The sequence below is a fragment of the Dromiciops gliroides genome, chromosome 2 (genome assembly GCF_019393635.1).
Source record: "Dromiciops gliroides isolate mDroGli1 chromosome 2, mDroGli1.pri, whole genome shotgun sequence".
NCBI classification, from domain to species: Eukaryota; Metazoa; Chordata; class Mammalia; order Microbiotheria; family Microbiotheriidae; genus Dromiciops; species Dromiciops gliroides.
Window position 1 is genome coordinate 426,116,036 of NC_057862.1, and position 12,380 is coordinate 426,128,415.

Sequence of the window (12,380 nt, forward strand, 5' to 3'; positions counted from 1 at the left end):
GTAACCCCAAAATAACATACTGCAGAGTTGAGCATAACTATTTTTAAAGCTATATTTTCAGCAAAAGGGAAGAATTTTAATCATTTCTTCTGAAAAAGCCAGATGACTTAAAATGTTTTCAGGCCCCCAAATACTGCCTTCTTGGTGGGGCTTGAGACCTTGAATAAAGGGGGTTAAAAGAACTCAGGCTATTTAGCCTGGAGAAGAGAAGACTTAGGGGGTACATTATTCCCTATCTTCACATATCTGAAGAGATGTCATGGGGAAAAGAGATTAGACTTTGGTATGACCACGGGGAACCTGGGTCATAGGGGCACCTCCCAGTGATCCCAAAGACATGAGCCAAGCCAAGGACTTCACTTCTGGGTTTGTCCTTTGAAAAACACCAGAGACATGAAGCCATTTGATCTCTCTCTGTGTTGAGAAGGTATGGCAAGAGTCAGGGTTAGGAGAGGAAGAGTGGGAAAAAAAATGACAGAAGTTGGGGAAAAAATAGGAAAGAATGTTGGCCGTTTCAAAGGACACTCCACACACACACACTGAAAGATCCTTTTCTAAACTCCTTTTTTGGAGGTATATCAAACAAAAAAGCTCTTTTATTTTGATGCCTTGCATAATAGCAGGTTTCCAGTCCCGTTGAGCAAAAGAACCTTTCTCCAACCCTAGAGGGATCCTATATTGCTACATAAATCTTTGTCTTCCCCTCCTATCTCTCGATGTTTCATTCATAGGTCAGAGCATTGATGTAGTGGCTGGCTAGAAAAATTAACCAGGTGAACTCATTCTCTTTCCTCATTTAAGATAATGATAGAGTTTAATTGTGACCTCCTCTCTCGCTCTAACAGCCCTGGGTTCCTCATAGATGAGGTTTGTACTCTGAAAGTGATGGCCTTTCCAGCTCTCTCTTCCACAAGATTACAATGCCTTATTCCTCTTTCTCATCCCTGGGAAAGAAGCCTGTGGGAGTAGAAATCAGGCCCAAAGTTAGAGAATGTTTTGCAAGCCTGTGTTTTATTTTCCCCCATCTCATCTGGCCCATCTCTGGGAGTGTCATCTTCTCAGTAGGGAGGCAGTGTGGAGAGGTGGGGAAGAGTATTGACTGGGCTTACAATTTCTGCCCCAGCCATTAATTAGCTGCCTGAACTCGAGCAAGTTTTTCACCCTCTGTGGGCTTTATTATTTAGTTTCCTCATCTATACAAGAAGCAAATTGGAATAAACAATCACTAAGGCCCATTTTGATCCTAACATTGTTTTCAGTGTGCCTTCCAGCTTCAGTGGCCTGTATTCTAATATCCCATCTTTTGAATTCCATTCTAATGTTAACATTCTGACTTACCTGTTCTGAAAGTTGATTGAATCCATGTGACTTTGTGAAATCACTTCCTTTCTCTACATCATCTTCAAAATGAAGCAGATAACATTTGCATGTTCTACCTCAAGGGAATTTTGTAAAGAAACCAGCTCATAAATCCCTTTAAAAAAGCATAGGCTTGCTCTTCAGTCTGAGTCTCTGTGGTTCCAGCCCATGGAAATCAGGATTTATAGCAACATATGAGAGCTGACAGGGCATATATAGTAATCGTCTTAATTCAACACTTTCATCGTTAAAATATGTTTTATTGATGCCTTTTGTTTTTATTTCAGTGACTCAAGGGAAGGAGGGGAATCTTAACCCCCTCCAGATTAAAAACGAAAAGATTAAAACAATACATAATTGCACATGTATAACCTATATCTGATTGCTTACCACCTCAGGGTGGCGGGGAGGGAAGGGAAGGAAGGAGGGAGGGATAGAATTTGGAACTCATTTAAAATTAATTAATTAGGAAAAAAAGATGAAAACAATTCAGCAAAACACCCAGTAAATTGACCACATTTGACAGTGTATACAAATTCTGCCCTACTGGTCCCCTCCTCTCTGCCATTTAAGAGAGAGAGGGGCACGTTTTGTTATTTTTCCTTCGGCACCATTATTCAACCCCATCATTTTACATTTGAGGAAGCTGAGGCCCAGAGAAGGTAAGGGAATGTGTCCCATGCAGCAGGGTTAGCAGCTGAGCTGAGTGAGACTTGAAGGAATTAAATCTTCTTAGTCACAAAAGCAATGTCTTTTTGTTCTGTGTAGGTCTCTGAAGCAGTTTCTTTTCAAATTGGCAGTACTTAGCTCTTTGAGGAAAGTTCTCAACTTGGAGTTTAGACTTCAGAAAATGCAAACAAATAAGAACCTTTTCCTCCGCTCCCTGCCCCCCATCCAAGAATTTGTAGAATGTTATCTGCCTGAAAGAAACAGCCCCATTCTGCATTTCTTTTCAGAGTCCTGTAGAGCTTTTAGAAAAATTCTGTAGTTCACAGAGCTGTTTCTACCATGTCCATAACTAGGCCTTGCTACTTTATCCAGAAATCTTTTCCCACCCCCCCTAGTCTGTAACAACCTTCCCCTTGAACCTAACGTATCACTTTCTTTGTATCTCTTTAATGCATTTATCATATAATATTGTAGATGATAAAACAAGGCAGTTATCTGCCTTGTGTGCTATTTCCCTTTTAGATTATATGATCCATGTTAGCAGAAACCATGTATTTTCTGAACTGCAGATCTCTCCTGATAAGGCCATTCAAGATAGTGCTCTGCACGTAGTAGAAACTTAATGAATTTATTGAATGAATGAATTTCAGAGCGGTTCTGAAACACAACAGTCAATTTTTTTGTTTCATAGCAAAGCTATTATGATGATTGTACCAGAGAAATGACAGTATTTCTTCTAATTTATGGTCTTAGCTCTGGATTCCAATAAAGGGTCCTTTAGGGATAATGTTCTTGTTAAAAATTAGAGGTCTACTCCACGGCTTCCTCATGTCATTGAAATGACCCTGAGTTCTTAAAAACTATCATTAAGGCAAAAGTTCTGGCAAGTCCCACCAATGTGGGAAGACTTCAGGTATGGACCTAGTAATGGACTGTGCTTGTCATCTGAGGAACATCCCAGCCAAATTTAAAGACGCTCATGATCACCTTGGCCCTGGGTATGAATTTTTCATCCACAACAGCTCAATAAGGCTATCTATTTACTCAGTCACAAAAGGGTCGTGATCTGTGTTGGCGGAGAGAATGACTATCCAGTGAAATCTTGGGGTTACAAAAGTAATAGGGTTTACAAAGTGTCTCCTTCACAGTGACCAGTAAGGTTGGTGGTGGAAATATTGTCCCCATTTTATAGAAGAGGAAACCAAGACTCAGAAATGCAAGGTGATCTATACAGGGTCACACAGATATCGAGTGTCCAAAGCAAGACTTGAAAACAGTTCTCCTCATTCTAAGTCTGGTGTTCTTCCATTACACCATATTTAAGAAAGAGTTCTTTGATGCACCAGACCTTATGCTTCACTGAGAAAATGTTTCACTTTTTTAATTTGTTCAAAAATGGATAAATACTTTTATTGTGAGAAGTCTGCAAATATCCAGTACACTCTTACGTTCACTTCTCTGCTACTTCCTTTAAAAATGTTATCAAGGGGGCAGCTAGATGGCGCAGTGATTAAAGCACCGGCCCTGGATTCAGGAGTACCTGAGTTCAAATCCGGCCTCAGACACTTAACACTTACTAGCTGTGTGACCCTGGGCAAGTCACTTAACCCCCATTGCCCCGCCAAAAAAAAAAAAAAAGTTATCAGTACATAATACTGGGAGATTACTCTAGCTGACCTCTACCCTGATATAGTACATAAGTATACCACCTGTCCCCCAGCCCAGCCAGGGTTACCCTTTGCATCCAAGGACCTTGTGGGTGAATTGGGTGGCCAACTTCTGCAGGTGAAGCTGAAAAGAGCAGCATACAAGGCATCAAAGACCCGGACTCTAAGAAGACCTTTGCCACTGACTCTCAAGTACCTTAGGCAAGTTAGAGTTTCCTTGTTAGTCAAATGAGTGGTGTAAACTAGATAATCTTAAGGTCAGTTTCAGTTCTAAAATTATATCTTCTAAAGTTCCTTCCAGCTCTGACATTTCTATGGCTACCACAGTGCCCAGGAGCCTTTACAATGTACTAAAGGCCTTAGTGTGTTGGCAATATTAAGGCCAGCCTACAAGGATGATATAAAGGAATGGGTTAATGCAGGACTCTTTTTGCCTTTCTATGATGCACTCTCTGCATTCAAGAACATGCCTCATAATTTAGCTGTTTTCAGCAGTGCAGCCCTGCACGGTGTGCCCATTCATCCATACAGCACAGGTAATTAAGTTGATATTCCAACACGGCTTCCCCTACTGACCTTTTGGAAACAATGTGTTTTGCTGCATCAACAAATTAACTGCAAATCAGATGCTGTCCTAGTAAATATGATCTTCATATACTATGAATATACTTACATATCCCATGCTGATGACAGATACAAACACCAACATTAAAAATGAAGCACTGACAAAGGGCAAATAACTGTTATATTCTAGTAGGACCTTCATGTCAATTACTTTTTAGTGCTTGTCCTTTCTCGTGTTCCCATTTTACACACTTTACAACACTGATGTATCCACCATAGTTATTTGTCAGGATGAAAGGGGATGCAAAACACCCTCTGGCCCCATCTAAGTTTCCTTCTGTTGTAGTGTCCAAAAACACATTCCTGAGATGAACAGCCCTGCTTCTGGCCTAAAGCCCAGACCTTGTGAATGCTGATCAGCTGTAACTCTGAAGGTACAATAAGCAAAGAGTCAAAAAATCATGGAATCTTAACAAGGAATGTAGAGTTTTCAAACAGAGAACATACACTGTCAAAGTTATATAGAACTTAGAACATAGAAATTTAGAGAATATAATCCTAGAGCTAAGAAGAGAATTTAGTCATAAAGCTAGAATGCCAGAATTTGAAGGGACCTTACAATACAGAACCTTAGCACAGGAAAGGACCTCAGAGATTCTATCATCCAAAATTCTTCTCTGAAGTATGAATTCCCTCTACATTGATGATAAGTAATCATCCAGACTCTACTCAAAGAAAGATATAGCAGAACTCATTTAAAAAATATATTTTAATGATACCCTGTGAAGACCCCATGAGACAAAATAGGAGAACTAACCCCTACCATCCCCCATCCTCAGGGAAATAAGGAGATGTTCTCCCTGTAGGAGTATCATCTCTGGAGGGTCCACTTGCAGGAGAGAAAAGAGAAAGAATGGCTTGGGACCACAGTGCTAAGCTGCATTCCCACTGATTTTGAAAATAATCTGATGATAAAACACATGATGGTGACATCTTCCAGGGTCAAGACCAAAGGGAGAAAGGCAAAATCCCAGTGGGTAGGTATTAAAGACCCCCCTGGGACTATGGGGGGAAATATGAACTCCTCCACTAATTATCAAGACACCCTGCCATGGAATACACATCTCCTAGGGGACTCCAGCTGAGCCTGTTAACTAGCAGACATCTGGGCGATTAAAACAGTATTTCACAGTTTGCACAGAGAAGGGTTTCATGTTCTATCTGGTAGAACATTCAACCTGAAGAGTAAGTCTTTCTTTTCCCTCCTTTCCCAAATAAGGTGTTGAGTGTTGATGTAAGGGCCTGCGGGGAAATACGGGGGTAGAAGATCCCAGTTCAGTTAGGATCATAGATTTCCCAAGCTCATAGAATCATAGAATTTAGAGCTAGAATGGACTTTAGAGATCAGCTAGATCACTCTCCTCATTTTACAGATGAAGAAATTGAGGCCCAGAGAAAGGAAGTGACTCAGAAGTGGTCAATAAAATTAGCAACAATAGGAACTGAACTCAATCTTCTGATTCCAAATCCAGGGTTCTTTCTACTGCAACAAGCAACATAAAGAGGAAAGAGGAGAGAGTTTAGCGTGCAACAGGTCATAAGATCCTAGATTTCAAGTGAAAAGAGCCTTTTAACATATTATAGTCCAGCATTTCTCAAACTTTTTGGTCTCAGGACTCCTATACATGCTTAAAATTTATTGAGGACCTCAAAGAAATTTTGTTTATATGGTTTGTGTCAATCAATATTATATTAAACATTAAAATTGATAAATTTTTAAATTTTCTTTATAACTTATTTTAAAATAACAATAAACCCATTCCATTTTAACATAAATAATATAAATTTTATGAAAAGTAACTTTTTTAAGTAGTGAGAAGAGTGGCATTGTTTTACATTCTACATGCAATCTGTTGTGATATGTTATTCTGATTGAAGTATATGAAGAAAATCTGGCCTCACATAAATATGTAGTTGTAAAAGGGAGGAGCATTTTAATAGGCAAATAACATGTTAGCATTATTATGAAAATAGTTTTTACCTCAAGGATCTCCCAAAAGGATCTCAGGGACCCCTAGGGGTCCACAGACCATTCTTTCAGACTTGTTCTTCTAATTCAACCCCTTTGGTTTTTGGAGAAGAAAACAGACCCCCTCCCCACCCCTGAAGGGAAATAACTAGGCTAAGATCACTCTGCTAATAGTAGCAGAGCTCTGAACAGATCATCCACTCTGACTCTCTGCTATATCACCTTTCAGACAAATTTTGGAGGATTAAAAAATCCCGTGATGATCACAATAAAACTCATGTTCAACACATTACCATTTCAGGAAAAATATTTTTCTAAGTGTGTCACAATCCCACTGGTTTGTGAGCCTTTAGGATGGAAACCGGCTAAAAGAAAGAATACTAAAAGAAAGCCATGCAAGAAGTGGTCATAGTCTAGGGTATGGGAGTTAAGAGACCTGGGTTTTAGTCCCACTTCTGATCACCAATGAATGTTCTGTAAAACCTTGGGCAAGTCATCTCTCCTTTCTGGGTTTCTGTTTCTTCATCTCTAAAATGGCACAGCTGAACTTGATAATAAAATCCCTTCCATTTCTAAGTCCTATTATTTCATTGGGGCAGTAGGTCAGGTGCAACAGCAATTAAACAGAACAGGGATCCACTATTTCCTAGCACTGCCAATTATTTTCTAAAATAGATTTTTTTTTTCATTTCTTTTGCCTTTACCTCAATCAATCAATAAAAATTTATTAAGGGCCTACTCTGTGCCAGGCACTGTACTGAATGCTGAGACTACAAAAAGACACATCGCCTTCATTCCCCTCTGCATCCCATAGCCCTTCCCAGAGAGCTATCCCTTATAACATAGAATTTTGAAAAGAGGGGGAAAAAATCAGCAAAATTAATCAATACATCAAAAAAGTATGACAGCATTTCTCACCCTTGAAGCCCTATACCTACAAAATGATGGAGTGATACATCTTCTCATATCTCTTCTTCAAGCCAAGTATAATCATAATTTCACAACCTTCAGTTTGAATTGCTTTATTGTTCTTTCAATTTAAATTGTTGTAGTCATTGTTTATTGTTTTCCTGACTCTGCTTGCCTTTGCATCAGTTCATAAGCCTTTCCATGCTTATCTGTATTCATCATGTTCATTGTTTCTTTTATCACAGTAATAATCCATTATCTTAATGTACCACAAATTATTTAGCCATTTCCCCCAATCACTAGCATATTTTTTTTCCAGTTATTTGATACCATGAGGAGTGCTGCTGTAAATGTTTTGGTGTATATGGAAACTTTCTTTTTCTCATTGACCCCCTAATGGTGTATATTCCTAGAGTGGACATTTTAGCACAGTTAGTCATAGTTCTATGTTGATTTCCAGAATTAATGTACCAATCCATGACTGTACCAAAAATAAATTAGTGTGCCTATTTTTTCAACACCTCTCCAACATTGACTATTCCCATCTATCTTTTGTCATCTTTGCCAGTTTGCTGGGTATGAGGTAAAACCTCTTTATTAGTCATTTGAAGAATTCTTTCATACAATTCTTAAGTTTGAAATTCTTTTGTTTTGTTTTGTTTTCATTGCCCTTGACCATTTTTCTGTTGAGAGACAGCTTTTGGTCTTTCATATTTGTTAATTGTTTACATATCTTAGATATCAAATCCTAATCACAAATATTGGATACAAAGACTTTTTGTCTCAGTTGAACCCATCCCTTCTTATCCTAGATACATTAATTTTGTTTGTATAGAAGCTTTTTAATTTTGTGCAATCAAAATGATCATTTTTATTTTCTGTAAATGCCTTTATCTCTTGTTTGACTAAGAATTTAGCTCTTAATCATATTTCTGAAAGGTATATGAATCTGCTTTTCTTCTAATTTTTATGGAATTATTTTTAATATCCAGGTCATGTGCCTATATCAATTTTGAATATATATCATGGAGTATCAGTCAACAAACATTTATGCTTCATTAAAGCAAATTCTCCAACCCTTTGAGATTTATACTATCCAAATTTGTCAACCACTCCAGATCCTGATTTCTACTATCTATAGAGTTCCCTCCCTCTGCCACACCCACCTGACAACTCTGTTCTCCATATTTATTGTGATCTCCCCTACCTTTTAGATCTTCCCTAGCCATCACTCATGCTCTGACTACACTATCAATTCCCTTGCCCACTTGTTCTTGAATAGTAATCCATGCCCCTTTTGTATTATAGCCTCTTGGATTTTGTTGTTACATAAAAATGTTTATTTCGTGAGTTTATTTCACAGCTTGCAAATTTGCTGAAGCAGTTAAATTTCTTGATTAGCTTCTTTGCTGCTACCTAAGTAAACCATCATGTCATCAGCAAATAGGAATAGTTTTGTCTCTTCTTTGCCTGTCCTTGTGTCTTTAATTTCTTTCTCTTGTCTTATTGGTATTGCTAGCATTTCTAGAATTGTAACAAATAGTAGTGAAGAAAGGGGGCATCCTTGCATTATTCCTGTATTTATTGGGAAAGCTTCTAGTGTTTCCCCATTGTACTTCTTGCTTTTGGTTTTAGAGACAATTTTTATCATATTAAAAAATCTCATTAAAAATTGATCATATTAAAAATATATCTATTATACTAAAAGGGTCTCTTTTTAACATAAATGGGTATTGTATTTTGTCACATTATTTTTCTGAATCTATTGGGGTCATCATATAATTTTATTTGGTTTTGTTTTTAATATGATTAAGTATGTTAATCATTTTCCTAATGTTGAACCATCTTTGCATCTGTGATATAAGTGTAACCTGATTATAATGAATTTGAAGGGGTAAAGTGCTGTGGTCTTTTTGTCCCAGTTTTATTTAAATCGATATTCATTAATGATATTGATCTATAGTTCTTTCTTTGCTTTCCTAATTTAAGTATTAGGACTATATTTGTCTCATAAAAGCAAAATTCTTTCTCATTTTTTTGAGAATAATTTGTTTACATATTTTTCATTATATTACAACTGAAGAATGCCAGAGCTTAAAGGAACCCTAAAACATGGAGTGTTAGAATTGAACTGTACTTTCTGTTGCTGTCATCTCATCATCCTCTCCACCCCACCCCAAGCACCACCATTTACAAATTGCCATCCTTCTTTATAGGCAAAAGAGGTACCAGTTTATTGCTTCCTGTTATTGACTGCCTGGGATTTTAGGTGGGGTTTGTGCAGTAGAATTGGAGGAGTAGAAGAATGAACTGGAATCACACTTTGGAAATTGTGCAGCATTTCAATTTTCCCAAACTGCTCTCTGCCTCAAAAGAACATTTTTTTAAACACCAGTATTCTCTTCATAATGCTATATGCCTATGAATCATGGAACTCCATGATCTTGGATGGGTCAAAATTGCAGGTGGCCCAAAGGCCAATGGGAAGATATATCATGGTTATAATTTAGCCACAACCTAACATCACTGATTATTTGCAAAAAGGTCAGATTTGGACTTGTATTGAGATGACCTAGATATGAGTCCCAGTTCTATCACTTAGAATATATGATGCTGGGGCAGCTAGGTGGCGCAGTGGATAAAGCACCGGCCCTGGAGTCAGGAGTACCTGAGTTCAAATTCGGCCTCGGACACTTAACACTTACTAGCTGTGTGACCCTGGGCAAGTCACTTAACCCCAATTGCCTCACTAAAAAAAATAAAAATAAAAAAATGAAGTCCTTTCCTAGAATATATGATGCTTTGGGTGAATTAGTTCTTTCAAGGACTCAGTTTCCTCATCTGCAAAATTAAAGGGTAAAACCAGATAATCTCTGGGATTTGTTCTGGGCATTCAAATTCTGTGATCCTGTAGAATAGAAGGTGGGCCAATCATTTAGCAAGTACGAAGGATAGTCCTAAGAACTGCACTGGTACCTGGGAAGTATTAAAGGAACAAGAGGAAGAATTCTTTTTTTTTTTTTTAGTGAGGCAATTGGGGTTAAGTGACTTGCCCAGGGTCACACAGCTAGTAAGTGTTAAGTGTCTGAGGCCAGATTTGAACTCAGGTACTCCTGAATCCAGGGTCGGTGCTTTATCCACTGCGCCACCTAGCCGCCCCTAAGAGGAAGAATTCTAACAAATTGTTTGGCTCTTCAGTGGAGAATTTGTGGAAGAATATAGACAAAAACAACATGGACTAAAAAAACATGGAAAAATTACAATTCATACCGACAGAAGGGGGAAAAAGAAAGGAAGGAAACAAGTATTTTATGTGCCAGGTACTGTGCTAAGCACTTCACAAATATGATTTCATTTGATCTTCACAACAACCTTGGGGGGTAAGTGCTATTATTATCCCCATTTTGCAGGTGAAGAAACTGAGGCAAACAGAGATTAAGCAAGTTGCCAAAAGTCACATTAACTAGTAAGTGTCTGAGTCTAAATTTGAACTCAGGTTTTCCTAACTCCAGGCTCAATGCTCTCTCCATTGTACCACCCATCTGGCATTGGAGAGAGTACCCATGCTAATGATGTCATGGATGGAGTCAGCAAAGCAAAGAAGTATGAAGTCTCGGGGCAGAGGTTAGCATAATCTCTCTTTTGAGTCTCACCTTTCCCTAAGGAACAGTATTTGCTGGATATTGGTTAGTGAGTACTGCCATACATTACCTCAGTACTAAAACTGTGGAGGATAGTGGAGAAGGGGGTGGGGTGGAGTAGAGCGATATAGTTCAAAGGTTTGGAGACTAACAATAGGTTTGATTAGTGTGTTGACCATCTCATTTGGACATTAAGAAATCTATTTGTTCCATGTTCTAAGACCCATTCCAGCTTTGAAATACTAGATTCTATAATGGCCAAAAAGGTGGGAGAATTGAGCTTTCCTAGACCTTTTGGGTCAGTGCAATGTTGCCTATCTCACAGCAAAGGGAAATTAACAGTAAAAAGTTTATTTCTTCCAGGATACTCAGTGACTCAGATTCCCATCTATTGGTTCCTAGCCTGATTGTATCATAACAGAGGATCCTTTAAATACCAGTGAGGTACATTAAAAATACTGTTTGACTAAATGAAGCCACAAAACTTTGCCAACTAGTATTCTGAATGTTCACTAACAATAACTAGACCTGTGTACAATTTAAACAGCTCAATAGGACCTAGTTATATTCCCATAGAAACAAATGCCAAGCCAAGTCTACTCATTACAGTATTATTTAAAGTACTTCTAATTAGCTCCTATCAAGCAAGTCAGTTAAATTGTACAGTCTTGGATACTTACTAGACATGTGACCCTTGGCAAGTCACTCAACCTCTGCCTCAATTTCCTCAATTTTAAAATGAGGAAAATAATAGTATGTACCTCACAGAGCTATTTGTAGGGATCAAGTGAAGCTGGGGGCAGCTAGATGGCACAGTGGATAAAGCACCAGCCCTGGATTCAGGAGGACCTGAGTTCAAATCGGGACTCAGACACTTGACACTTGACACTAGCTGTGTGACCCTGGGCAAGTCACTTAACCCTCATTGCCCTGCCCCCCCCCCCAAAAAGGATCAAATGAAGCTATTCAAGAAGTGCTAAATATTTACAGCCTGAAATCATATGTTGTGCAGTTTCTACTGTTTCTTTTCATAATCTACATTGATCCCTAATTCTAGGCTCCTTAGAAATATCCCTTTTGTAATATTTGGTGCTGACAGCTTACTCCTGGTTTGCAGTCATAAACCTCTCCATTTCCACAAACAAATTGTTGTTGTTATCATTGTTGTAATAGTTGTTGCTGCCATAGCTGCTTCTGGGACAGCTAGTCATTTTTATTCTGAGTTTCCATTTGCAAGGCAGGCAAACTGCTTACAGGGACTGTGTGGTATGGAAAGCATGCCACACTTGAGAGTCAGCAGGCATACATTTAAGACCCAGCTCCTCCTCATACTGGCCCATGTGTTTTGGGGCAAATCATTTTATTTCTCCAAGTCTCAGATTCCTTATCTATAAAATGGGAATAATAATCTTTGTCCTGCCTACCTCTCGGGGCTGTTGGGAGAGATAATGGATGTAAAGCAATGTTACAGCCATATAAAAGGGAGTAGTTTTATGGTAATTATGAGTGATAATAATTCCATCAGTTTTCAGGTAGTCCAGG

At 38.4% G+C, this 12,380-nt stretch overlaps 1 protein-coding gene across 7 annotated transcripts in view; it reads left to right on the forward strand.

Annotated features, from left to right (window-relative positions):
• Positions 1–12,380, forward strand: part of DENND1A (DENN domain containing 1A) — a 673,977-nt gene that overhangs the window by 610,966 nt on the left and 50,631 nt on the right. The window lies entirely within an intron of this gene.